A 27,382-nucleotide genomic window follows, 5' to 3' on the forward strand; every position below is an offset into this window, starting at 1 on the left:
GTGATCACGTATACACGTGTCTTCGTCCTGAGCGCGCAGCCCCGCCCCCGGGCCACGGGAGCCAATCCGCGCGCGTGCTTCCCGGCCCCACCCCGGCGTCCTCCTCGGCCGCGCCCCTCCCTCCGCCCGCCCAACAGTCAGTTCGTCAGGCAGGCAGGCGGCAGTACGTCGAGCGGACGGCGGCTCTGAGGGTCTCAAGAGTGGCGCCCGCCCTGCTCCCTCCAGCAGCGGCGGCCGCGGTGGCGCGGTCCCTCCTGAGGCGCGGCGTGGGCAGAGCGGAGGCCGCGGAGCCTCGTGCCCAGCGTGGCGGAGGCGACCTGGCAGCCAACCTGGTTGCGGCGGCGGCGACAGCGGGCGCGGCCGCAAGGTGGTCCGCAGGCAGGTGTTCGCCGCGGGGCCGCGCTCCAGCAGCCCGCTACGTCGGCGAGGGCTCCCACGGCGTGGTGTGGTGAGTGTCCGCGCCCCGCGTGCCGGCCGCGTCCTCCCGCGCAGCACCCTGCCCGTTCTCGGCGCAAGCAGCTGCGGCGTCGCCCTGGACCGCGGCCCCAACCCCGAGCCCGGCACGGACCCTAGCCGGGCTGCCCGCTGTCCGCGCGCTGGGGGTCTCGGGCGCCGCCGGGCCGCTCGGCTGGGGTGTTGCTCGCGCCTTTCCCGGGCCGGCCTTCGCTCGGCGCGGGGAGTGGGGGAGTGGCGCTGCGGGGCGTGGGGTGTAGTGGCGCGGGAGGTGGGGTGGAGGCCGGGCCCGGGCACCCAGGGACCCTCGGGCGGGAATGGGGCTCCCACTCCAGGGTGCTGGCCTTACAGCCTTCCTTTGACATCCTTTTGTGAAGCCGCGAATTCCTTCAGATGCTAGCCGCAGAGGCCTTGGTCTGGAAAGCGGTTGGCAGTGGCCTGTGTGCACAATCCTGAAATCATGATCTTGTTTGCCCGTCACCTGCGTGTTCCGCGTACGGCTTCGGTTCACCACCTTCCGTGGTGCTAGTGGGAATTGCCCATCATGTCCTTGGGCCCTTAGAAGAAATTAGTGCTTAAATGTGTACTGAAAAAAGTTCTTAGTTTAATGACATGTCAGTTGAAAGGTTGTTTTTTTTTTTAATCTGATAAGAATTTTTCCTAGCCTGAAAGTGATTTAGATCGGGTAACTTTCTATCATGGTTGTCGATTTACGTCTCTAGTAGGTGAAATAACAAGTCCTCTTAGTGTAATTTTTTTTTTCCTTTCTTAAGTAAGATCCAAGTACAAATACTGGAATATTAGAATCCTGGGTCCAGATGATAGCTTTTAATCTTCAGGTTGATGATATTTAATATAAATTTAATCTATATTGTGCTTTATTAGTATTTAGTAAATGTTGGTTAACATTGCTGGGTTTATAAAGGATTTCTTGATTGAAATATTAATATTTGAATAACGGATATATTTACTCATTTGTTTAAAATTTTTTGAATTGAGATATAGTCAGTTACAGTGAGTCATTTTCTAGTATACATCATAATGTTTCAGTCATAAACATATGTATACATACATATATTTTCATTTCATGTTCTTTTTCATTAAAGGTTGCTATTAAGATATTGAATATAGTTCCCTGTGCTATAGAGAAGAAATTTGATTTTTATCTGTTTTTTTAAATTTTATCTTCTTGATTTCTTGGTTGAAATATTAATAATATTTGACTCACTGATACTTTTAAAAGCTTAATGTTTCCAGAAGGACTTAAAAGATTTTAAGGAAGAAAAGCATTTTTTATTTTCTGAATCTGTTCTTTAGAAATTTTGCCTTTTCTGTGCAAAGTCCTTTCCTAATCATTCTGTAGAGGATATAAAGTGTGGAGTTTGAATTGAGCCTTTCTGAATGTGTGTGGTTTTGATAGGAAGACAATAGGTGCAAGTGACAATCTAAGCTGTGGAATCCAATCCTGGAAAAGGACTTAGATGGCAAATTGTGGAGGACTCTGTAGGCAGAAGGGAGTTTGATTTTATATTTGTGCAATAGAGAAGCATCAGAATTATTGAGAAGAAGCATGCACATGATCAGTTTTTAAATTTTGGGAGAATCTAGGTCAACACGGGTGGAAATGACAGGAGAAAACTGAATCAGGCTATGTGACCTTCTAGAGGTGAAGTGATGTAGTGACATGGAAGATGGAGATGTTAGAGTCAGTAACAGGCTCTTTTCAGCAGAGTGGTGGACTTTTCATCATGGCAGGTATGAGATGAAGCAAAGAATGATGAGGTCTTACAGAGTAAGAGGCTGAAGAGGTGAGATTTGGATTTGGGAGAGATTCTGAGACAGGACCTGGTGATGTAGTATGGGGAAGGTTGTTACTGAGCACGTACCCGACCTGTGTGCTAAGCAGTAGGATCGAAGTGGTTTTTATGCTTTGGTATTTACAGTCTAACAGGAAAGTAATCACCTTTCCTAACTATGATGAGGTGTAGAGTACTACCTTTTATACCCATAAAAAGTGGAGCCAAGGTTTGAGGAGTAGTCTGGGAGGGTTTCCTGCAGGAAGTGCTGTTAAGCTGGGACCTGGAGAATGGCTTGGAGCTAGCTGAGTGAAAGATAGGTAAGGGTGCTAAAGCATTTCAGGCACTACTTGTAGCAAATGGGTTGTAGAAATTGGGGAGTTCATGATTAAGATCCAGGGGTATTTCTCATGGTGTTGCACAGACAGGAAGAGCAGTTAAAGCTTCAGATATGGATATAACCAGGAACAAAAACTAGATCAAGGCAGCTACTCCCCTCCCTCTTTACATTTACAAAATCTTCTTGCACCCTGCATCTCTGCACAGCTGTTGTTTTTATTTCTTCTCCTTTCACTTTTACCACATCCCTGTGCACTTGGCAGAAGAGAGCTGACCCTAGCTTCCCAGAGGTGTGTGCCTTCAGAGCACTCTGACTCCTGGGGGAGGGAATCCGATCCAGCTTGGGCTAGTGTCCACCACTGGTCTGGGCACCTGAGGCCTAGGTGGAGTCATTTGATAAGGCTGAACCTCTCTAAGGTGGCAGAGTGAGGTGGGGGTGGTACTGTGATGTCTCCCGCTGACCTCTGACACTTACCAGGTCAGTTCTTGGTGCTGCTTCCCCTGCTGATCTTGTGCTGGGCCTAGGCCTGCTGTTGGGGGCTGGGGGAGGAGAAGAGAGGAGGGCAAAGTCGTTTAGTCAGGAGAGGGGCTTTGGGTTGCTTTTAAGGTGCTTCTGCTTTCCTGTCTCCAGCAGTATAGGGGTAGCAGCCAAACTGGGTGGCATTCTTTGCAATGTATTTAATATTTGACCCATTTATGACATGTGAGTTATGCTTCCTAACAATAAACACCCAAGAACCCACCACCCACTGACTGACTTCAGACCAGATTATCTGAGGCCCATGTTCTGATCTCTGGCTGGAAGTCTGTAAAGTAGAGCGGGTAAGAGTGTGGGCCCTGGACACCTGTATGGGGCCTGAGCTTGTTTTTCTCTCCTGTAGAGAGAGGGTAGCAATACCCACCTCATGGTTGGGAGGATTGGATGAAACACACAGATGAACACTGAGCCCTTAGCCTCGGGTTAGTGCTCTAGTTGTTACTCCCTGGAAGTGAATGGACCTGGTGAGACCAGTGTCCTCCCTCCCCTTAGTCTCTTGGACATTGTCCTAGAGTGCGAAGCAGTCTTTGGAAGTGAGATACTTCCAAAGTGGGTCACATAGTTGTGTGGTCTAGGGCAACATCCTCTCCTGGCAAGATTTATCAATTAGAGCATCTTGTCTGCCTGGCCCTGGTCCATGTTCCCGCCTGCCTGAGGAATGCTGCAGATGGTGTAGAGATGGACTGATAAGGTAATAGATTAATAAATTGTCACTTGGTGAAAACACTGATATGAGATGGTTCTGGACAGAGCCGCTAATTGCACCTGGGCTTCCCAGTTACTAATTAATTCAGCAAGCGGCGTCAGTATACACTAGGACAGATACTAGTTACTCAGCTACTTCAGTGAATAAAACACCTAATCCCCAGGCAGCTCATGGACGGTGGATGCCTGGCTTGGAGAGAGCCCATTCCATAGGTTGTTTGCTTTTGTTTCTGGTTTCCTTTGCTGTGCAAAAGCTTGTAAGTTTAATTAGGTCCCGTTTGTTTATTTCTGCTTTTATTTCTATTTCTGGGAGAATATTGCTGAGATATATGTGAGATAATGTTTTGCCTATGTTTTCTTCTAGGAGGTTTATTGTATCTTGTCTTATGTTTAAGTCTTTAATACATTTTGAGTTAATTATTATATATATGACGTGAGGGAGTTTCCTAGCTTCATTGATTTACATGCTGCTGTCCAGTTTTCCCAACGTTATTCTCGGAAGACACTGTCTTGATTCCATTGTATATTCTTGCCTCCTTTGTCAAAGATTAATTGACCAAAAGTTTGTGGGTTCATTTCTGGGCTCTTTTCTGCTCCATTGATACATACGTCTGTTTTTGTACCAACACCATGCTGTTTAGAAGATTGTAACTCTGTGGTATTGTCTGAAGTTTGGGAGGGTTATTCCTCCAGCCTCTTTCTTTTTCTTCAGTAATGATTTAGCAATTCTGGGTCTTTTGTGATTCCATGTAAATTTTCATATGATTTGTTCTAGTTCTGTGAAATACGTCCTGGGTAATTTGATAGGGATTACATTAAATCTGCAGATTGCCTTGGGCAGTATGACTATTTTAACAATATTGATTCTTCTAATCCAGGAGCATGGGATGTCTTTCCATTTTTTTGTCTTCTTTAATTTCCTTAATCAATGTTTTGTAGTTCTCCGTGTAGAAGTCTTTCACCTCCTTGGTTAGATTTATTCCTAGGTATTTTATTACTTTGGGTGCTATTTTAAAGGGGACTGTTTCTTTCTTTTCCTGTTGATTCATCTTTAGTGTAAAGAAGTGCAACTGATTTTGTACATTAATCTTGTACCCTGCTACCTTGCTGAATTCTTTGATTAGTTCTAGTATTTTTGTGTGGACCTTTTAGGGTTTTCTATATATAGTATCATGCCATCTGCATATAGTGAAAATTTCACTTCTTCTTTTCCAATTTATTTCTTTTTCTTGCCTGATTGCTGTGGTTAGGACTTCCAAGACTATGTTGAATAGGAGTGGTGAGAGTGGACAGCCTTGTCTGTTCCCAGATTTTAGTGGGAAGTTTTTTCAGTTTTTCACCGTTGAGTATTATGCTTGCTGTAGGTTTATCAAGAATAGTTTTTATTATGTTCAGATATGTTCCCTCTATACCCACTTCAGTGAGAGTTTTTATCATAAATGGGTGTTGAATTTTATCAAATGGTTTTTCTGCATCTATTGAGATGATCATGTATTTTGTGTCCTTTCTGTTGTTGATGTGGTGTATTATATTGATTGATTTGGTTATGTTGAACCATCCTTGTGCTTCTGGGATGAAGCCACCTTGATCATGGTGTATGATCTCTTTTATGTGCTGTTGGAATCTGTTTGCTAATATTTATTTGGTTGAGGATTTTTGCATCTATGTTCATCAGTGATATTGGTCTGTAATTTTCTTTTTTGGTAGTTTCTTTGTCTGGTTTTTGTGTCAGGGTGATGGTGGCTTCATAGAATGTGTTTGTGGGTACACCCTCCTTTTGAATCTTCTGGAAGAGTTTCAGAAGGACCAGTATCAGTTCCTCTTTATATATTTGGTAGAATTTCCCAGTGAGCCATCCACTCCTGAACTTTCATTTGTAGGGAGGTTTTTTTTATTGCTAATTCGATTTCATTTCTAATGCTCAGTTTGTGTTCAATTGATCAATTTCTTCTTGATTCAGTCTTGGTGGACTGTATGTTTCCAGAAACTTGCGCATTCCTTCCTGGTTATCCATTTTGTTTCTATATAGTTGTTCATAATGTTCTTATATGATATTTTGTATTTCTGTGGTACTGTTGGTTCTGGATTTTTGTTTGTAGGAAGTTTTAAAGTTTACTGATTCAGTAAATCTCCATATTAGTTATCAATCTGCTTTGGAGCTCTCCAGGCTTCCTGTAACTGGGTGTCTGTTTGCTTTCCCAGGTGAGGAAAAGTTTTCAGACATTGTTTCTTCAAATATGTTTTCTGCCCCCCTTTCTCATCTCCTTCTGGAGCTCCTATAATGAGAATGTTATTCTGCTTGAAGTTGTGCTGTTAATCCCGTACACTGTCTTCACTTTTTTCCCCCTTCATTTCCCTTTTTGCTTCCATGTTTGAGGGAGTTCCTCTTACCTGTCCTTGAGTTCACTAATTCTTTCTTGTGCTTCATCTGGTGTATTTTTAAATTCAGTTACTGTATTATTTAGTTCTGTGATTTCTGTTTTTAACTTTCCTGTATTTTCTCTTTGTTGAAGCTGTCACTGTGTTCATCCATTTTTCTCCTGAGTTCAGTGGGCTTTTTTATGAGTGTACTTTGAATTCTTCATCAGGCAAATTACTTGTCTTCATTTCATTAAGGTTTTTTCCTGAGGCTTTATCTTTTTATTTCATTTGGAACATTGTCCATAGTCCTCTGTTTCTTCATTTCACTTGATTCTCTGTGTTGGTTTCTATGCATTAAATAAAACAGCCACCTCTCCCAGGCTTGGAGAGTTGTGTGGGAGATGAACTTTGTCAGTTAAGCCTGCCTACTCTTGGTTGTCAATGAAACTGTGATTGTCCAAGCAGTGTATTTTATTTTTAACAGCTCCGAGCAATTGAGGGTGTGCCAAGACCAGTCACTACTATCCCAAAGGGGAGGCTCTCAGTCAGCAGCAAGATTCAGGCTGATTGGAACCCAAACCCTCCAGTAACAGCTTTTAAAGAATACAAATATTTTGAGTCTTGGGACTGGAAGTGTAGGCCCTTCTGGCCCCCAGAGCCAGGAAATCTGGAGAACAGTCACAAACAATAGGGCTTCAGATAAGTGTACAAGCTCCTTTCTGGAAAATGTCAGTGAGCTGTAGCAAGGCAGGCTGAGAGTGCAAAGATACCACTCCCACCCTGCCTTCCCTGAGTGCACCTCAGTAGCCTCCTGATGTGTGCCAAACCTGAAGCCTGCCTCCAAGTCCAAAGCTCTGACTAGCAAGTAGGCCTTTTTTTTTTACATAAAGGCTCGGAGGTGTGTCTCAGTCTAATATGCAGTGCCCTGAAAGTGGTAGCCTGCCCAGAAGTGTCCCTCCAACTGTTACAGCCCCATGGGACCCAGACATGCAATCGGTCCAGGCCTCCAGAGCCAGGTGATCAAGGAGCATCCCCTGAGTGGAAGCCACAAAAACTGGGTCACCAGTGTGTAGACATTCCCTGCTTGGAGATACTGGTACTCTGGAGCCCATCAGAGGGAGAGTGTGAAGATGGCTGGAGGGAGGCAGTGGGAGAGTGCAAAGATGACACCTGAATAAAGGGGGGGCAGAAGAAGAGAAAAAAAGAAGAAAGAAAAATAGCAAGACAGAGTGAAAGCAGGGAGGATGGCACCTACTGGCTGGAGCATAAAGTTGGCCCCCAAATGGAAGGGAAAAATAAAAAAAAGATGGTGCCTGCTGATTTTATTAAGGCAGAGGGAGAACAGGAAGATGGCACCCACCACCAGCCTCAGTCCCTGGGGAGTATCCCAGCAGCCCCTGCCCCAGGCCAGTGCTTCAAAATTAGGAAATGAGTCTCTTTCACATAAAGTCTGGGTGCTATTCAATGGGCTGCTTCTGCACTTGGCCCTGAGACCAAGAGCAGAAGCCCTTTAAGGGTGGTTCCTGAATTCACCACAGCCCAGTGGGTCTCACAGGCATGTGACCTGAGTGTCTTCCAAGTCAGGTGTTTTGGGGGTTTTTCTCTCAGTTGTTAGTCTTCAAAGTTTGAGTCCCCATGCTGGGGTACAAACCGTTCACACCTCAGGGAGAAATTCCCCATTTTGAGCTCCCTCCTGAGTGTGTCTGTCCACACCAGGGGTGGGGTTTCTGGTGAAATTGTGTCTCAGCCTTTCCCACCTGCTTTGATATGGTTTCCCTCTGGTTTGCCTGATGTCAAGGGGTTGCTCCACCATTTCTTAGGCTTTTCCAGAGGAAACTGTTCTACATGTAGCTGTAGATTTGGTGTCTTTGTGAGAGGAGGTGAGTTTAGGATTATGCCGTGGCGCCACCTTGAACTGAAACCTATTGTGTGTTTTAAATTTTGGTTTTCCATTGCTCAGTTCATTGCTAGTATTTGGAAGTATGATTAATTCTGTGTATTCATGTTTATGCATGGATCTTGTGTTCTGGGATCTTGCTAAAGCCATTTATTATAATTTATTATGAGTTTTCTTATAGATTCCTTGGAGTTTTCTCCATAGACAATGATGTCATCTGTAAATAATGGCAACTACATTTCTTCTTTTCTGATCGGTATGCCTTTATTTCCTTTTCTTGCTGTACTACACTAACTGAAACCTGTGGTACTAAGTTGCAAACTGATAGAAGAGAGCAAACATTCTAATGTTGTTTTCGAACTCAGGAAAAAGATTCATTCTTTGACTATTATGATGTTAGATGTGGGTGTTTTGTAGATGTTCTTTATTACGTTGAGGTAGTACCTTTCTATTCCTAGATTTCTGAGCATTTTTAATACAAATGGGTGTTGAATTTGTTTAATGCTTTTTCTGTATAAATTGATGTGACTGCATGGGTTCTCTTCTTTAGACTCTTCGTAGTGTAGATTCCACTGTTGAGTTTTGACTATTGAACCAGGCTTGCATTCCTGGAATAAATTCCACTTGGTGATAGTCTATTCATGTGGATGCTTATGGTAGATATTCTTGTGGATTTCTTGCAGGAGGCTAAATAACGGTTCCCCGATGAGGTCCATGTCTAATCACTTCTGTGACAATGTGTGAATGTTACCTTGTATGGCAAAGGGAGTTTGCAGAAGTAACTAAGTTAAAAATCTTGAAATGAGGTTATCATAAATTTTCTGGGTGTACTTAATATAAAAGGAAGGACACAGGAACTGAGTCAGAGAGACCATGAGATGAAAGAGGCAGAGACTAAAGTGATTCACTTTAAAGATGGAAGAAGGGACCAGCCACAAGGAAGGCAGGCATCCTCTGGAAGCCAGAAAGGGAAATGGAGTAGATTCTCCTGTAAGTTCTCAAAAGGAATCAGCCCTGCTGACACCTTGACTGATATCAGACTACTGAGCTGGAAAACATTACTATAATAAATTTGAGATATTTTAAGCTACTAAATAGTAATTAGTAATTTAATGATACAATTTATAATTTGTAATACTTTATAATATTTTTGTCTTGACATCCAGAGAGAAAGAACACACGTATATTTTGTTAAGAATTTGTGTGTGTGTGTATCCATATTCCTGGGGGTAGTTGTCAGAAATTTTCTTTTTTGAGCTGTCATTGTCAGGTTTTGGTATTACGTTATGCTGGCCTCAAAATACGCTGGGACAGATTTTGTGGAATTCGTGTTACTCTTTTGAAACATTTGGTGGAAATCTCCAGTGAATACATGGATCAGGAGATTTCTGTTTTGGAAGGACTCTACCTATGAATTGAGTTACTTTAAGAGTTTTACTATGTATTAGGTCATCTATTTCATCAGGGTTAAGTTTTGGTATTTTGTGATTTTCAAGGAATTTACCCATTTCATGTCTCTTTTCCATGTATGTGTATATGTGTGTATTGTGTGTGTGTGTATTTTTTGAGGTGTAGTCAGTTTACAATTTTGTTCATGTAATGCTTTAGTCATACATGAACATACTTATATTTGTTTTCATATTCTATTTCATGAAAGCTTACTGCAAGATGTTGAATATAGTTCCCTGTGCTATACAGTATAAACCATTTGTTTATCTATTTTATATATTGTAGTTAGTATCTGCAAATCTCAAACTCCATATTTATTCCTTCCCTCTCCCTTCCCCTCTGATAACCATGTTTGTTTTCTCTGTCTGTGAGTGTGTTTCTGTTTTATAAATAAGTCCATATGTGTCTTCTCCTTTAGATTCCACATTTAAGTGATATATTATGGTATTTTTCTTTTGCTTTCTGGCTAACTTCACTTAGAATGATCATCTCCAAGTCTATCCATGTTGTTGTAAATGGCATTATTTTATTCTTGTTTATGGCTGAGTAGTATTCCATTGTATAAAACTACTACAGCTTACTTATCCAGTCATCTGTTGATGGACATTTAGGTTGTTTCCATGCCTTGGCTGTTGTAAATAGTGCTGCTATGAACATTGAGATGCATATATCTTTTCCAGTTGGAGTTTTCTCTGGGTATATGCACAAGAATGGGATTGCTGGACCATAGGGTAAGTCTATTTTTAGTTGTTTGAGGACTCTCCATACTGTTTTCCGTAATGGCTGCACTGAACTACATTCCCACCAACAGTGTAGGAGGGTTTCCTTACAGGAGGAACTGTTTCATATGCAAATACAAATCTGTGTCAACACACATCCGGCTGTGAGTGGGAAAGGAAGAAATAGTAACTGTGGGTATCTGTGCAAACTCGTTAGCCCCAAAGGCCACAGCAAGATGGGTCGTCCTCCCTCAGTGGACAAGATGCTCCCACACAGAAATCCCACAAATTCCACAGTGATGCTGTCATTCCCCTTTTACACACCTTTAACAGGCACTCCGTGAGGTTCCTCTCAGCCCATTTCCCTTGTGTCCTTGGGATTAAGAGGGAGCTGCCTCCACCACTCCCCACATTGCAATAATCCCAGGAGACTAGAAGAGGCTCCCTCTACAATGGTGCAGAGAGGCAGGAAGCCCTGTCTCTCAGGCCAAGTCTTCCTCTTTGGTCAGGACACCAAGACAGGAAACCCTGGCCTGTCATCTGTCCACCTCAAGAAAGCAGAGAAAGCTCCCCAAAGACAAGGGCTGTCTCCAGGCTCCATTCTAGAGAACTGGTTAGTGTCCAGAGAGCTGAAAGGCACAAAAACAGCTCTCCATCCCTAGTTTTCTCAGGGATGCAGATGATGAGGGAATGCCCCACAGGCCTGTGGCCAATCAGGCTTGAGAGAAAAGGACAATGCAGGGGTCCCTGAGGAAAGTGAGAGCTGCAGGCTGCCAGGAGCAGTCTGAGGACCCCGTGTCAATGCGGAGGAAGATCTAGTCAGCAGCCTGTGGATCCATAACTCCTGGGAACAACTCATCCTCTTTCTCAGGACCCCTGTCTGTAGAGCAGTGCAGACAGGAATAAGACTACAGTGGTCTGAGATCATTCCCAAACAAAACTATCATTATTCACATTTTACATACAACCCCCCAAGGTGCTGCTCCCACCCACAGCCACCCAGACCCACCTCGCCTACCCTGTAACTCCCCACCACCCCACCCCACCCTGGCCCTGATGGTCCCCTCTTCTTCCTTGCCCTTCCTCCCTGCCCCCCACATCAGCTGGGGTCAGCACTGAATGAGGAGGAGCCCCTAAGGTCCCTGGGGTCCCCTTAGGGGGCTGGCACTGGAGGGGTGGCACGCTGTTCCCTGCTGGCTGCAGTGCCTGTTTCTCCTCCTCCTACCCCCTGTGACAAACAGGTCACACCTTCTCTTTTTTTGCCTGTAAGGGGTGAACCAACCCCAGTGTCAAGACTGGCCTCCCAGAGATCCCGAGGTCAGGCTTGGGCAGGGACAGCTTCCCAGCAGGCACTGGGCCTCCACTAGAGCCCGCGTCCTAGACTTGGCAGCTGGTGGAGGAGCTGGGCTGAGGCCAGTTCTTTGAGGGGAGGGGTTCTGGGAGCCCCCGAATCTCCAGGGCAGACAAATCTCAAGGGCCCTGGGGCAGAGCTCTGGGACATCCCCCAGGGCCACAGGCTGTACTGAGAGGCCAAGAGGAAGGCCAGGCTGGGGAGCTTCTCCTTGTCCTCACTGAACCCATCCCGTGGCCCTGGGGCCTCTTTAATAGGAGACCTCTCTCTGAGAACTGAGGCATCCCCGGGTCCCAGGCTCCGTGCAGTGTGCTTTTTACCCTGGGGAGGAGAGAGGGGCTGTCCAGTCTGGAATGGAGGGAAATCGTGATGTCCTGGAGAGATAATAAAGCGTTTGGTCCTGAACAGGCCACTGTCTGTTCGGTAGCACCTTTGAAGTTCCTTGAAATCAGTGTCTGGTGGGCTGTCTTCATCACTGACCCCTAGCTGGGGACCTTGGTCATGCGTCTGGGCATCTTGGCCAATGTCAAACTCACGAGGACCTCAGTCCAAAAGGAGAGAGCACTGTGACTGGTGGGTGCCCACACACCCAACTCCTCCTTCAGGGTCAGGAGTCATTTCTGCACCAGCTGGTAGGAAGGAGGTGGACAGTGACTGTACTGCATACACAGGTGAGGGGAGAAGGAGGGCTGGGCGGTGGCATGATGGCATTGGGGAGCAGGAGTGGGGATGTCTCCAGCACTCCAAAGTACAGACAGTGGAGCACTCCTGCTGTCCTCCTAGGCCTTACTCCAGCTGTGTGTCCTTCCTTTCCCTCTGGGCCCCAATCCTCTCCTTCCTATGGTCCTGCATTGCACCCAGTCCCTAGCAGAGCCTCCACAGTGCCAGGCCTTTCAGGCAGGGGAGGGATGAACAGAGCCATGTGGGCCTCCTGTTCTGTGGTCCCATTCCTTCCCCAGTTGACCTGGGTCCTTGCCTCCCTTGGTTACCTGGGTGTCCCTTGCCTTCCTTCTTCTACCTGGGGTCCATCCCTCCCTTGTCTCCCTGATTGTTCCTCCCTCCTCTGGCTCACCTCTTCACGGGTGAGTCCTTCTTCCTGTTCCAAATCCTCAGCTAGGACCAAGAGATCCAGCTGTGGTTGCTGGGAAAGCAAGTCCACCAGGAATTGAGGGTACAGCTGCCTCCACCTAAGATAGAAGGAAGAGGCTGTGAGTACCCTTGGCCTGGAGTAACTTGTGAGCCATAAATACCTGGAGGGAAAGTGAAAAACAGAGACCCAGCCCATTGTCCTCCACAAGGTGGCACGCTTTAAACCACTGAGGCAGTTGGCTACACACACACACACACACACACACACACACACACACACTCACTCACTCACTCACTCATTCACTCACTCACTCACTCACTCACTCACTCACTCCTCACTCACACACACACACACAGCTCAGGGACAAGGTTCAGAGCTTAAATCCCAAAGGCCTGGGCAGAACCCCAATCCTGGTGCTGAGAGTGCCGGTCCTTGGAATCTGCAGCCCCCAGGCTCCAAGCCCAGCCCACCTTGGTGACAAAGTCTTCCTGGGAGCACAGCTTGTCAGTGTAGCTCAGGAGATCCGGGTCCGTGTAGGTCGTGTTCTTTTCCTGCTTCAGTTCATTTTTGTCCTCTTGGAATTCTGCATCGAGCTCCCCAGTGGCTGAGGGGACAGGCCCCACCAGCTCCTCCATGGTGTCCACATACTCTCAGTCTCAGGGGGAATCTCCTTAGGTTCCATGGTCTCCCAGGGACACTGGGATCTGTGTAGCTGTGGGGGGGTGGGCTGGGCCCTGGGGCCGACCTTGCTGGGCACACACACTGGGGCAGAGCAGGAGGAGGAAGTAAAGGTGAGGGGCTCCTGCGTCCAGCTCCTGATCACGCAGCGCTCGTGTCAGTTCGGACTGTTTGGACGACGTGGACATGGGTGTGGCTGGAATCAAGACTAGCCGCATCTTCACCCACAATGATGGGGAATGAGGAGGGAGAGGTAAGGGGGAGCTTCTGAGAGAGTCACGTGTGAGGAAGTGAAGTGAGAACCTTGACGAAATGAAGTCAGGAAGTGGGAAACTCCAATTTTCCAAGTGTCTCCCCATCCCGCCCACTTCCCAGGCAGACTTTATGTGGGGTCCTTAGGGAGGTGGGAGTGAAGTTACAAAACTGACCAAGTCAATACCCCAGAGTGACAAAGGGCAGCTGAGATCACTCTTGGTGGCTGTTGAGGTTGAAAGACCAGTGAGCCCCATGAGGGAAAAGGACTGATGCGGGGACGGTGGCCATCCCTAAGCCCCTGTTACCTTTGCATTCAGCTCCAGTGGGCACATGGGTACCTGGCTGGGGGCCCACTTTAGGGGCTGGGGGGCGCCCGAGGTTCCAGCCTTGGTGGGGCTGGAGGAGTCAGGCCCTGCACCCCCTTCATCCACTGCACCTGCTGAATCCGCATCTCCTCCTTTGCCTCAAACTCCATGACCCTGAGGGGTGAGGGAGGCACAGGCCATGTTGAGAAAAATGCCTGGGCTCTGGAGCCCACCAAGGGAGAAGAGATGGAGGAATCAGAAGAGGTTGTGCTGGGGACAGTCATGGCCTGCTCCTGGGGCAGATACCAGATCTGGGGACACCCCTGCCTCCCCAGCCCTGGACAGTGTTCAATAGCATAGACCCAGGTCGCTGAATTGAAACAGGCCTGCATGGAAGGCCCACAGAGGAGACCAGGAAGGTGTCACATGGACTGTCCTGGGAGCACTACCTGGATGTGATGTCTTGTGTGACAGTGTGACTCCTGGGAGAATGGAAGCCCTGGAGGGCAGGGCTGTTGTCTGCTGGATGCATTAAATGATGGTTTTTCCTAGAGAAGGGCAGGTCCTTAGTGGACCTTCCTATTAGTCTGAGGAATGAATGAGCCCAACCCACCCCATCACAAAGATCTGAGTGGGCCTGGGACCCCACTTCTCCCTCCCTGCTCTCATTCTCCTAGGACAGGGACAGCTAGTGGAATTACCTACCCCCTTTGAAATGGGAAAAGAGTTCCACCCAAGGCCAAAGTCCCAGTGACACAGGAGGCAGAGGCTTCCACATGGGCAGGAGAACAATGACCAGTTAGTCCAAAAACAGCCCCTCCAGTTGACCTTTCCAGGACCCAGGGCCCCAGAAAGCACTTTCCATGAAGGACCCCCTCTGTTCCTAGCCCTCCTAGGGCCTGATCCTCTCTTGACCCCAGTGTGCAGAGAGGCAAACTAAGGCTCAGAGAGGTACAGTGACAATCCCACTTGTGACTGCTAGTAGACGGCTGAGTTACCAATGTACCATGAGGGCAGAGTGCTCAACTTTGGAACAGATGGTCCAGCACCTGCTGGGCGGTGGTAAAAGTTCAATAATTGCCCAGAAATGTGTTCACATAGGAGGGGTGGCCACCCAGGACAGCAGGCAGCAGGTTTGCCACTAGGTTCTCCAGCCTTTGTTGCTGGAGGCCCCACACCCTATAGGTCTCATCTGTGCTCACTGATGATACATCTTCCCCCTGGGGAGGAAAGAGGACAGACATTAGTCAGAGGCAGCACAGGGGACCACCAGGGGTTTGGGAATGGAGCTCAGACTGAATCCTCAAGCCTTAAGCTCTTGTGCCTCAGGTGGAACAGGGGAGCCCTGAGCAGATTCAAGTTTCTCGCATCACCAGTACAAGGGTTGGTGGGCGATGATTAAATGCTTTAATATCTCAGATCACTTTGTCAGCACAGCAGTGACAGCACCTCCCTGCATGAATTGCATCATCCCTGTGACTGCTGTCAAAACATCCCTTTCTAGAGATGAGAACAGAGGCTGATCCTGGGATGGGAGGGATCAAGATTGTCAGGCAAATGTGGATACGTGGGGATGGAGGAAAACGGGACAATGTAGAAAAATACAGAAACACACTTGATGGAACATGAACTGAAGTTTTGTCAAAGTCTCTTTCTGAGATTGATTCATATGTGGTCACTGACTTTGCATCTGGCCAGGGCAGGGCCTGGGCTGTGAGGGCAGGTGGGGGAGACAGGGAATCAGATTCCTTTACCAGCAGGTGTCTAAGAGGCAGCCCAGGGGAGGAGCGGGGCAGCTCTGGGACCAGCTCTGGGACCCGGGGCTTCCTAGGATGGAGTCTCGTCACTCGCACTCACCCAGAGCCCGTCCTGGGCCCTGTTGGTGTCGTGGGGCACCTGCCCCTCATGCAGGGAGAAGGAGCAGGGGACTCCATGGACCAAGTCCTGACCCATGTGCTATGTGGAATCCTGCAAACACAGTGCCCAGCAGCCATGCAGAAATCTCAGAGCCCTGTCTGATTGTCTTGACTGGTTCTCAGACCCATAATGCATCTCCTGTCCTGACACACACAAATCACTCTCTGTAGAGACCTCCATCAGGGACAAAAAGCTGACAACGTGAGGGCCTTGGATTCCCAGTGGCACAGATGAGACCCCTCAGGAGTCCTCTTTCCCCCCTGCCAGCCCTGTCCTCAGGTGTGGCCATGACAGGACAGGGTTACCACGTGTTCAATAACCTGTTTCTGCCCAAAGGGGACACCTCCCCTCAAGTCCCCCTACCCTGAGATGGAGTGGGCCTGCCCAGGGAGGGCTCCCAGAGGAGACTGGGCCAGGACTGGCCTGCTCCAGGGCACCCTGTGTTACCTTAGGTGACCTCCTCATAACAGATCAGAGGCGTCGGGATTGATGGTTCAGCCAACGCCTACAGCCTCTCAGAAACCTCTCACTCCAGGGTTTCCTGGAGGAGAAGCCCCGGGAGGTCATGAAACAGAGAAAATGTTTCTCTGTGAAATGTCTCCAGCCAAGTGCGCTGGCTCTGGGGCCGTCACTAGAATGTGGGTGCCTGGTAACCAGGTTCCATTTCTGTTGGGATCTGTTGTCAAGGAAGTGACATCATTTCCTGGGGTCCACTTCCTGGAACCCCCTCCTCAGACAACACCTCCACACACAGCCCTCTGGGCTGCTGTCTGCTCACCCCTTCTCCTCGCAAACCCACATCTTCCACAGTTACAGCAGCCCCGCCCTCTCCACAGCTTCCAGGGAGGGTTTGTTTGCAACTGTGAGGAGACGACCTGTTTTCCAGACTCAAGTCCTCATTCTTACCTGTTCTCCATCTTGGATTTATTCTGGTGTTTCTCCAGGATGGTCTCCCCTACTGCACAGTAGGGTTGATTCTAACTTATATTTCTAGGGATGTCCTCAGATGCATGAGAAATAAGACCTGAAAAGTGTGGGAGTGGTGACACTTGTAGGTGATGCCTCCAACCCCCTGTTTTTTGTCTTATTAGCACCCTCACATCTGTTCCTCTCCTGACCCCACCCCCTAGTCCTTATTTAATGTCACTGTGCATGTGTGTCTATGTGTTTGTGTTTTTGTGTGTGTGATTTTGCACACCTGTAAGCCAGGGCTCACTCTCTGTGTGGCCTGCAGAAAACTGCCCTCACATGGGAGGGATGGACAAGAGCTTCCTGAGGTCTGACAGTTTCTAATTTCCAAAGCATACCTGAGGAAAGTGATTCAAGCCTTGGCCAGCAGGTCAGAGCACCATGACTCCAGGCCATACAGGTAGCAGGGCTGGAGCTGGGATCACAGACTCACACAGTCTGGTTCCACTGTCCACACTCAGAACCACAGTGTTGGGGGCAGGGAGACTGTCCCCTTCATGGGCACACAGCCTGGCAGGATCACCTTCTCTGGCTGGACACACAGTGGTGCAGGGACAGATGGACAGTAGAAGGGTTGCTGTCACCAGAGATATTTGACAGTCTCATTTGGTGCTGCCTCTGTGTTCCTGTCCTCACATGCCTCTCCCCAAGTTCCAGCCCCAGTATAAACAATCACCTTCCCCAGGAACAATAGGATTTTTTATCCACAAGAGCAGGAAGACCCTCAGCCTTGGTGGAAACTCCCTGGGAATCAGTTTCTTCCAATGATTTCATGAGGAAGGTGTATCAAATTTGATCTACTCTCATAAGTGTCTAAGGTTCAGTTGGCTCCAAGCTGCCTTTTGGAACTCTCTTCCCACCCCTCCCTGATCTTTGCAGCAGCTCCATCTCCCCACCTGCTCAAACAAGAACTTCTAGGGCTCTGTCTGCTCCCTCTTTCTTCCTCACCCCACATGCAGTCAGCTCCTCCCCTGTCCCTGGGTCCCAACTCCAAATGCATTCATCGCCTCTCTGTATCTCCCTCCCCCTCCTGTCCAGGCCACCACTGACACTGTCCTGGATTCATGCTCTTTGCTTCCCTTTCTCACTCCCTCTGATCCAAAGGATGGAAGTTTAAAAGAGAAATCTGTTCCTGTCACTCTGCTAACACGAAGAAATGTCTCAGAGACACTTAGCGGAAAAGCCCCAATCCTAGCCAAGTCCTCAGAAGCATCCCCAGAAGGTAGCATCTTCATCCTTTGGGTTTACACAGTGATAAAATGCCGTGATACCCAGACAGAGTAAATCAATCAAAATTTAATTTCATTGACACATAAAAGAAGAGGTTTACGGGCAAGAAAAACTGCTCATGGAGATGGGTGTGTCCATGAACAGGGTGATCTGATTCGTTAGGGATTGTGTCTAGCTGGACGCCTGATTCTGGGGAAGGAGTTATCTGCCAGGTGAGCAAAGGCTCCAGGCAGATGTAAGTCCCCTAATCCCTGACTCTGGGAAAGTGGGGGTTCAGCTCGGAGAGGCTGCAGGCCAGGCTGTACCTGACGTAGGATGGGATGAGATGGGAAGGGCTGAGCCTCTCACATTCATTTCACAGAGCATCTGGGGTCTCCACTTTGTAGCTCTTACCTCAGTAGGAATGGTGACACTTGGGTATCCCATCACCGAAGTGGAGCAGATGTGAGTCTGGGATCCAGTGAGACCTGGGACCACACCTCACTTGTGGACACCTGAAGCCCCATCCCTCATGAGGGCACAGAGTCACAGAGGCACTGTCACAGAGTGTGGTGTGCAGAGTCAAGGTGGATAAGCCTCCTGTGAGCTCCCTGGTGGCCAAGGGGACAAGGGCTTCACCCCTCAGTCTTGACTCTATTGTGGATCAGTGGCCCTCTGGCAAACCTATGATGCCCACTAAAGACATAATGGTTTACATGTCTCTGGTTGCCTAGGGCCACCTTAGGCCCCTGCTCTGTAGAGACATGTCTGAAAAGTAGTGAACTGGCCTCAGCATTCTCCCACCAGGACCCTTCTGGGAAATTCCATCCTGGCCCCTCCACTGACTCCTCCACATCTTGCTCTCCTCCCCTCTGTGTTTCTATATGTGCTTCTACCTCCACACTTTATCTTTTGCTATTTTCTCAGTTTGGGATGTGCATTTTTTTCCCTTGACTCAGCTCATGGGCTCATCTCAACCCGTGTGGAAGCCTACTGCAGGGACCTACAGGGCTTCTCATCATCAGATGGCAGAGGCAGAAAGACCTCTGGGCAGTGGTGGGAAGGACAAGGGGCCTCTGTGGTGTTCCATGTCCTGGGTATAGAGCCTTGGCAGTGATCAGGGTGTGAAGGCCTGAGTTTTGCACTTGAAAAAGATAGCCTGGGTATGGTTCCCTGCTACTTGACCTCACTGCAATCATGCTACCTCTACCTAGCATAAGGTCAAGAAGAACTTCTAACTGGGTTAGAATTATCACGTGCCTACTTTACTCACATACTGCAGGTGTCCAAACAAGTGTGTTTGTGGAATCCCTGACAATGTGGCTCTTGATCTCAAGTTTGAGCCCCTAGAGGGTGAATATACTACCATGCTTCTGAGGTGGAGACAGTCCCTATAGGAACCAAACTGTTATATAATAAAACCCATCCTTTATTTATTTCTCTTCTGTCTATAACTTTTCAGCCAGTGCACTATTGAACTTTCAGGGAATGAGGATGGAGACATGGAGAGTTTGTAGAGCCTGAGTGGGTCATGTTTTACAATTCAAGGTCAGGATAGATTTCTTGAGGAAGTGCCTTTGTGTGAGCACCACACCCAGCTGGACAGCTCAGCCTCCTGCATGCACGGTCAATTTTCACTTTCTGCTCATTGGCCCCTCATTCTGGAAGTCACCTTGCCAGCCCATGTGGCTCCCTGCTGTTTCTCCAGACCAGCTTCTCCTCTCCCCTAGGCTGCCCCTGACCAACAGAGTCAGTCCCATCAGCCACTGCAAGGGCTGCCTCACTGCTCTCCAAGCCTGCACTGGGCCCCTCTGCACAGCCTCCCCCTCCATCTTTCCAGAGTAAAACTAGTCAATGTCTTCTGTGGCAGGCAGTTTGGGACGGATGGACAGACGGATGGACGGACACGCACACACACTAATTTTTCTTTTTGCTTTGGCTGGCTAAGCAGCATTCAGTGCCTGAAAGCCTCCCTTCTCCCTTGGTAACCCTCACTCAGCCTTTAGAACTGTCACCTTTCCAGGCAGCCATCCCCTGGCCCTTCCTCCCAGGCTAGATCACAGCCCAGGACATACCTGTGCATACATGCTGCTCGGGGTCCTTACCACATCTTTTAATAATCTGTTTAACTGTCTGCCTCTGCTCTGAGCGGGGAGTTCCAGGAAAGCATCTCTGAATCTGTCATGCCCAGCACCTGATCCTGATCAAGGTAGAGGCCTTGGAGCCAGGCCAATGACAGGGCTAATGGGTACTCCTGGGCTTCCAGGATGGGACCCTGGTAGAAGGCTCTGCCAGGTGCTTCTAGATCAAACTTCTGTGCAGTCCTGGTCTGGGAAGGCTCAGCTGTCTCCCCAAAATCTTGGGTGTGCCTTGAAACTTGTGGGGGGGTGGGGCAATGGGAAATGGTGGCTACTCTTCAGTCTTGCCACTTCCTCCCAGGCTGGAGCCCAAATAGTTTAACTTACATCTGGTGGTGATGGCTTGCCAGAAACATTCACTTAGCGGTGTAGAGAGCCCAGCTCACCCCTGGGTACTAGAAAGTAACTCTCAACCCCGGCTCATGTGTAAAAGGCTCTATGCAGGGTCAGAGTGTGAGCAGGCCAGCCGCTTGGAAAGCTCCTCACCTCCAGGCATTGAGGTGAGGGATGCACCGGTTTCTGGCCATGAATTGGGCTTTAGAGTCCAAGTGTCCTGCCTGACTGGCTGCTGAGCCCTGAGTTGTGGGGTGGGGGATGGGCCCCCACCCAGGTCCCTGGGGCCATTTAGGGTCCAGCTCACCACACCTCTGCTCCAGATGTTTGGCCATGGCAGGTCCCCTTGTATCCTGGTGCCTGGCTCAGTGTCTCTCCCCGTCTTTGTCCTGGCTGTCCTTGGCCTGGCTTCACAAGGGCCTCTCTGCCCAGGGCGGGGGTTGTGACATGAGGCACTCAGCGGCTGAGATTTATGATCGCCAGGGGTCTCTGGGAACCCCCAAGAGCTGTCTGAGTCATACCCTTCTTCATCTTCATGTCCCTGGCAAATGGAGGGCGTGAGGCCCTGGGCTGCCAAGTCTCTGCACACCACAGCCCCGGCAGTTCCCCACCACCCTGCTGGCCTCAGTATCCCCCCAGTTGGGAGTGAGGAGCACCTGGTACCCTCTCCAAGCTGCGAGCAGGAGAGCACCTCAGGTCGAGGCTGAGACTCCGCAGTCACGTGGTCTAGAGGAGGGCAGAGGGGAGGGAGGCGGGCGGAGGTGGGGAGCGGAGCCAAGGGGGAGGGGGCGGGGTGTCCTCCGCAGTTCGCTCCTTTCAGGCGCCCGGACGCTGCCAGCCGCAAGCTGCTGCGCCGGCCTGGCTGCCGCTGCCACTGCCTCCGCTGCTTCTGAAGCTTCAGGAGCCTCGGGAAGCGCCGCCGCCGCCGCCGTTGCCGTCGCTAGCCGCCCCGCTGCACCAGCCTGGGCTCGGGCTGTCATGCTGCCGCAGCCTTTCCTGAAGTCCGAGTGGGGACCTGACCACATTGGGCTGGGTAGGGCACCGGGCGCAGGGGCGGGCACACGGGTGAAGATGCGCCGTGGGGCTCGGCTCTCCCCGGGAACCGGGGTGTAGCTGCTTCCGGACTAGCGCTTCTGCACTGCCCTCAGCCTCGCCCTGGCCTGGGCAGATAAGCCGCACGCCCAGGGGACATGGAAACTCTGATGCTGTGACTTCTCCACTGGATATTCCAATGCCTGTCAGTGCAGGTCAGCTCCGTCATCCACCTCGGTGAGTGTAGTGGGAGGCAGGACTGAGGCTGAGCAAGGGGGGGCCCCAGCGGTGTGGGGGCCAGGAGACATCCAACCTTGGCTGTTCCTGGGCCTAGGGGCTTGGTGGGCGATGCTTCCAAGAAGGGCCAGGCCATGCCGCCCTGTGGGGGAGATGTGCATGAGCAGCGCCTTGCTCCCAAGGGCTCCCGCTGTTCCCCAGGTTTCCAGTACCCTGGGGGTGCCTTGTGACTTCTGTGGACACTGAGGGCCTTGGCTGTGTGCAACCTGGGGCTAGAGGCACATCTAGATCCTGGCTGGGCTTCAGGCTGGGTAGCACTAGCCTTTACTCTCAGCTCAGAGCAGCGGGGAGTTGGGGCAGACAGGGCCCTGGTCTCACCAAGTTGTCAGGGCAGGATCGAAGAGGCCCAACAAGAACTATGGGTGAATGTGGGTGGGTGGGTGTTGTCAGCGTGTGTTGCTGTGTACGTGCCTGGTACCATGTTGATGTCACTGTAAGAGGGCATTGGGGCCATCCTAGCTTGTGTTGGTGCGTGCATGACTGTCTCTCAGCCTGTTAGAGTGGACAGTGTCTGCCTGTTTCCCTGGTGGGTATCTGTGTATCTCTCAGTGTATGTATGGGTGTGTGTGTGTATCTGATTGTGGCGATGGAAGCCCAATCCTGGACAGTCCCAGAGTTTCCCGTGGCCTAAGTCTTGGGGCCTGGCAGATGGTGTAGGGGGTGAGAGCCAGGCGAGAAGCCTGGGCAGTGGTGTGTTGGGGGAGTGTGTGTGTGCAAGATGAGCAGGATGAGACCAATGGAGGGAGAACCAGGAGAGGAAAGAAGAGACAGAGTACAGGAGGAAGGGGCCTGTGAATGGGGAGTGTGTGGGAGCTGGTAGCAGCGTGGGGAAATCCCAGAAAGTTGGGTGGGTTTGGGGGACTGACAGGGGTTGTTTTTGGGGAGCTCCTTGGCAGTAGCCTTTATGGAAGTTGGGAAAGACCAGGGAGCCCAGAGAAACTGGGGGTTGGGAGCTGTGAGAAGGCAGGAATGATGGGACAGGCCAGGCAGGGGTGTGAGGGGTGGTAAGGGACTGAATCTGGGCTGATGCACTGCAATCCCCAGGCAGAGACCTGGCCAAGCCTGCTTCCCAGTGGTGGGTAGTGGTGTCAGTGGGGCTTGGGTCCTGAGGTCAGCATTGCAGCTCTGGGTATAGCATGGAAGGGGACCTCCCTCCTCCTGCCCAGTCCCCAGCTTGGGGAATCATTGGGCCCAGCCCTGGGACTATGATGACCCTCAGGACCTGGAGAGGAGGGAGGACTCCAGAGCTGTCCAGGCTGCAGAGCCAGGCTCTGGCGAGTCTGACTGCTCTCAGGTGCAAGTGCACAGAGTTGGCCAAGGCAAGAATGCAAAGGTCCAGCTGGAGGCCACCCTGGAGGAGCTGTTCATGGTTTAAGAAAGGCCCCTTTTGGGCTCCTCAGCTTTGTTGTGTCAGAAGGCAATGAGTCTAGGAACATTCTCCAATCCCCCCTTCCAGAGACCCCCCAATGTACGTGGAAGCAGAAAAAGTGGGGAGGGTTGGAGAGCAGGAGGCAGAGCCCAGGCAGCCAGACTGGCACTGAGCTGCCTGTCATCAGTCATCAAAAGCCCCTGCATAACAAAGCCCCCTGGCACAGGAAAGCCACTACGGACCTGCTTGCTCTGCTCTAGGCCAGCAGGGCAGAAGGAAGTCATTAATCCATTTTTGGGATTGGGGCCGGGGCCATTGCCCTGCGGGGAAATTTTCTGGCTCCTGGAATGGCACTCCTGGGGCCATGTCAGTGCCTTTAGGTGCTGCCTGATGTCATGCCAGCTTGACTCAGTCCATTCTGTGGGGCATGGCTCATACATGAAGTGGCTTGATTGTGAGAGACTTGTGTGACCTGGTGGCAGCATGTGCCATGTGCATGTGTGACTCATGTCAGGTGTGTTGGCCTATGGGGGCGGGTGTATTTCTGTGCTGGTGGACCAAGGAGAACTTTAAACTATCCTCTCCACCTGAAACTCCAGCCCAGAATTCCCACCACCTGGCAACCTGCAGTCCTGCCAGCACCATGATCTGAAGGCCAAGGGTGGGGGTTGGGTGGGGAAGGTGAGGCCTTCTCTAGGCCTGGTCTTGACCCCTCCTCTCCTCCAGGTGCCATCTTCCAGGAGAATGTGGCCAAGGATGACGGCATTTCCAGCTGGCTGCACCAGACCAGAGCCTCAGCAATGACATCCTGCAGAGCTAGAAGATCACCTACTCCATCAAGGTCATTGAGGTCAACAATCCTTTTCAGGCCCTGCAGGAAGGTGAGTGGATGGCCGCTGTGCCCAGAGCTAACAGGGATGGGGCCTGCCATGTGGCACAGCACTGGGGACCAGTGGGGTTGTTACCAGCTGGGCTGTGCAGGGCCCCCTGTGCCCCTGGGCAGTTGTGGTGTTATGCAAGGTACACGCTCTCTCCCTGGCCCCGCAAAGCCATGGCACAAGGAGTGCTCTGCACTGCGGGGCTGGAGTGGAGAGCTTGTGAGCAGGTGGGCTGGGCTCCTTCCGGACTACCTTGCAGGCTTGTGAGGCTCATTTCCAGCTCTATGGGCCAGTGTGTGCTCCCAACGCTGGTGGCACAGGTGTGTGTGGCTCAGGGCCCTCTTTGTTGTTTTGAGTGTTTGTGGGTGGGTGTGTCTGTGTGCCAGGTGTCTGGGGTGGTGCCCCTCCCCTGACCTGGATGGGCTGGTGTCTTCTTCACTGCCTATGGAGGAGCCTCTGGCACCTAGTCCTGTGGTCTCCTCTCTCAGGAGCACAACCCTGGAGGCAGAGCATTTCATGGCCCCTCTGTGCCTTGGCCTGCCTTTTTCGGCTGCCCTCCTCCAGGTTTGGAGGAGCTGTGCTCTCTTGCCATCCCTGCCTGGGCCAGAGGTGGGCGCTGTTTGACCAGGAAAGGAATGGATTTGCACCAGGCCAGGCTGAGGGGAAGAAGAGCAGGGAAGCAGGTTGATATTGATCATGTGACTCACAGAGAGGCTGCCTGGAGCCACCTGTGTGGTCCAGGGCTCTGGGAACCCATAGCCTGTCACTGCCTGGAACTGCAGTCTTGCTGCAGCCTCACAGCTCTGAGTGCGCATCTGGGCCAGAATCCAGCCAGCCTGGCCCAGCCCCCAAGCAGCGGGCCACAGAGCCCATAACTTGCTTTATTTGGTGGGAAGGGGTCAGGCAGAGCTGGGTTCAAATCCCAGCTCTGTGACTGATCTGCTGTGTGATCTTTAAAGGTCATTAGCCTTGTTCTAGCCTCAGTTTCAGTGTCTGTGAAGTTGGGCTACCTCAGTGTTGTGGTGGTGGATCTAGAGAGGTGATGTATGCACAGCAGGCAGGAGGCTGTCGGCAAGCAGCTGTCCACTGGGGTGCCCAGCAGCGGCGTGCTGAGCCCCATGGTGGGGTTAAGGGTTTGGGCAGTGGCACATTGCACCCTATGTGGACCTTGGTTCTCTGTGTCCTGGCTACCATTTGCTCTGTTCTCCTGTTCCCTGGAAAAGAGTGCATGACACTCCTTGGTCTCTGGGCCCTGCCTGGGTCTACCAACCCCCAGGTCAGGGCAGAGACATGGACCCCGCTGTCTAGACACCATCCTCCCGAGGCCCTTGGCTACAGCTCTTGGCTCAGTCTGTCCATGTACCGGCCCTGACATGGCATGAGCCCCTGCAGGCTGAGCCTGGGCCTGGCCTGGCAGGCTGTCTCTGTGCTCTCTCCTCCCCACACAGCCTTTCTTCTTGATGCAGAGGCAGAGGCATTAGGTCTTGCCTTAGCTCTGCTCCTGGACTAGGGCTGGGGCCTTCTTTCCATCCTTTTGTCTGAGTATCCAGAGGCCTGGGAGGAAGGGAGGGGCCACACTCTGGAACCTAATCTGAGCTCCAGGCCCAAAGTTTTAAGACCTGAACTTGGCACTGGGCTGGGCTCCTGGGGCTTGTCACAGAGGTGCCCATCTTGCAAGACTGGTGCCAGGTGCTGAGGGGCCCTGACTTGGCTCAGCCCCGGGGTCCTGGCTGCCTTCCGTGTCATGGCTGCAGACATCAGGTGCTGCTCCCCGTCAGTCCTGGGTGGTTCCAGGGCCCCTGCCCTCACTAACCACTCCCTCCATCCTGGGCTCTTACTTAGGGCGTTGGCCCCCCAGGGCCTCAGGGCCCATACATGTGGGATGAGATCCCTGCAGCTCCGAGGGCCATAACACTGGGATACACTGGCCTAAGGCTCTCTGTACCCCACAGCCCTTTAAATGTTTAAAGACAGCCACTGTGCCCCGCAGACTTTTTCAGGCTTCACATCCTGCAGCCTGAATATTTCTCACTTGGTTCTCTTTTGGATTTGTTCATTCTGTCCTTTCCCCACTTAACACACAGCATCCCTGATGTCTCTTGATACGGGACTTAATTTGCTGACCTCAGCTTTCCTGCCTACAAAATGGGGATAGTGGTACCTCCCTTAACAGGTTGTCTCCAGGACCAAATTAGGTAATGACAGTGGAGAACTAAGCTGGTGCCTGGCACTAAAGAGGCGCTCAGGAAACAGGAGCCACAGTTACTGTCCTCAGGTTGTCTGACCAGTGCAGAGGGAGAGGCATAGTCACTGCTTGCCCTGGATGCTCTGCTGACTCTAATGAAGTCCTAGTTAGTACTCCTGCTATGGGTCTGGGTGAGGCTCAGGTCCTCAAGCCCAGAACTTTTGCCCAAGAAAGGGTGATGCATCAGAGAACCCCTCCTGGAGCCTGTGCAGGTGACTGATTCCAGTGTGTGACTTCACACCTGCCTGTTTATAGTCCAGCCTGCTCAGAGCTTGTGAGTCTCAGTCATGCCTTCCAGAGGGTTGCCTCTCCTTCCCAGCCCTGAGCCAGCCCGCAGGGTGTCTGCGTCTCTCTTACCCACCTCCAAAATGCTCAGTAGGCCAGGCCCAGCCTGATCCCACTGCTCAGCTCCCCAGCTTACTCTGTGGCTCCACATGGGGTCACTGGGCAGTAAGCAGGGGACACGGGATCTTGTCTGTGGGGAATCACTGATGTACCACAAATGGCTGCATTTCTGCCCCAGACTCCATCCTGTGTTCTGTTTCTACCCATGTACACTCTTTATATATGGACTTTACAGAATCACAGCACATGGGGTCTTCTAGGGCCTGGACTCCAGACTTTTCCATTCCTCCTTCCTTCACTGTAGAAGCCTTGTGGGCAGTCACCTGGGTGGCCCTGGGAGCCAGTCCAGGAACCTCACTGAGGGGAAGAATGAGGTGTGCTTGGCAACTGTGGTCTAGTACAGGCTCCTGGAGATGGCCTGTTAAAAAGCAGAGGCATCTCTCAATCCCCAGTGTCTGTGGACCCCTGTGCCCAGGGCTGTGTGAGCATCATCTCAGACAGCCCTGGGGAGCGTGGGGGAGTATACAGAGAGCAGAGGGAAGCAGGGTTTGCCTCACAAGTGTGAACGAGCCTCGGAAGCTAAGCAGGGTCGGGCCTGGTTAGTACTTGGATGGGGGAAACGTGAAGGATTGGTAGCCGAGCCAGCATTCTCCCTGTTCCTTGCCTGCCCTCCCACTATGCACGTGACCCTCACCCTATCTCAGGCCTTTGTCC

General features: G+C 50.9%; 1 pseudogene; it reads left to right on the forward strand.

Annotated features, from left to right (window-relative positions):
* The first annotated feature begins 317 nt into the window (after nt 1-317).
* Nucleotides 318-27,382, forward strand: part of LOC102507523 — a 367,819-nt pseudogene continuing 340,754 nt past the window's right edge.

This window comes from Camelus ferus, chromosome 11, assembly GCF_009834535.1.
Source record: "Camelus ferus isolate YT-003-E chromosome 11, BCGSAC_Cfer_1.0, whole genome shotgun sequence".
Lineage (NCBI taxonomy): Eukaryota > Metazoa > Chordata > Mammalia > Artiodactyla > Camelidae > Camelus > Camelus ferus.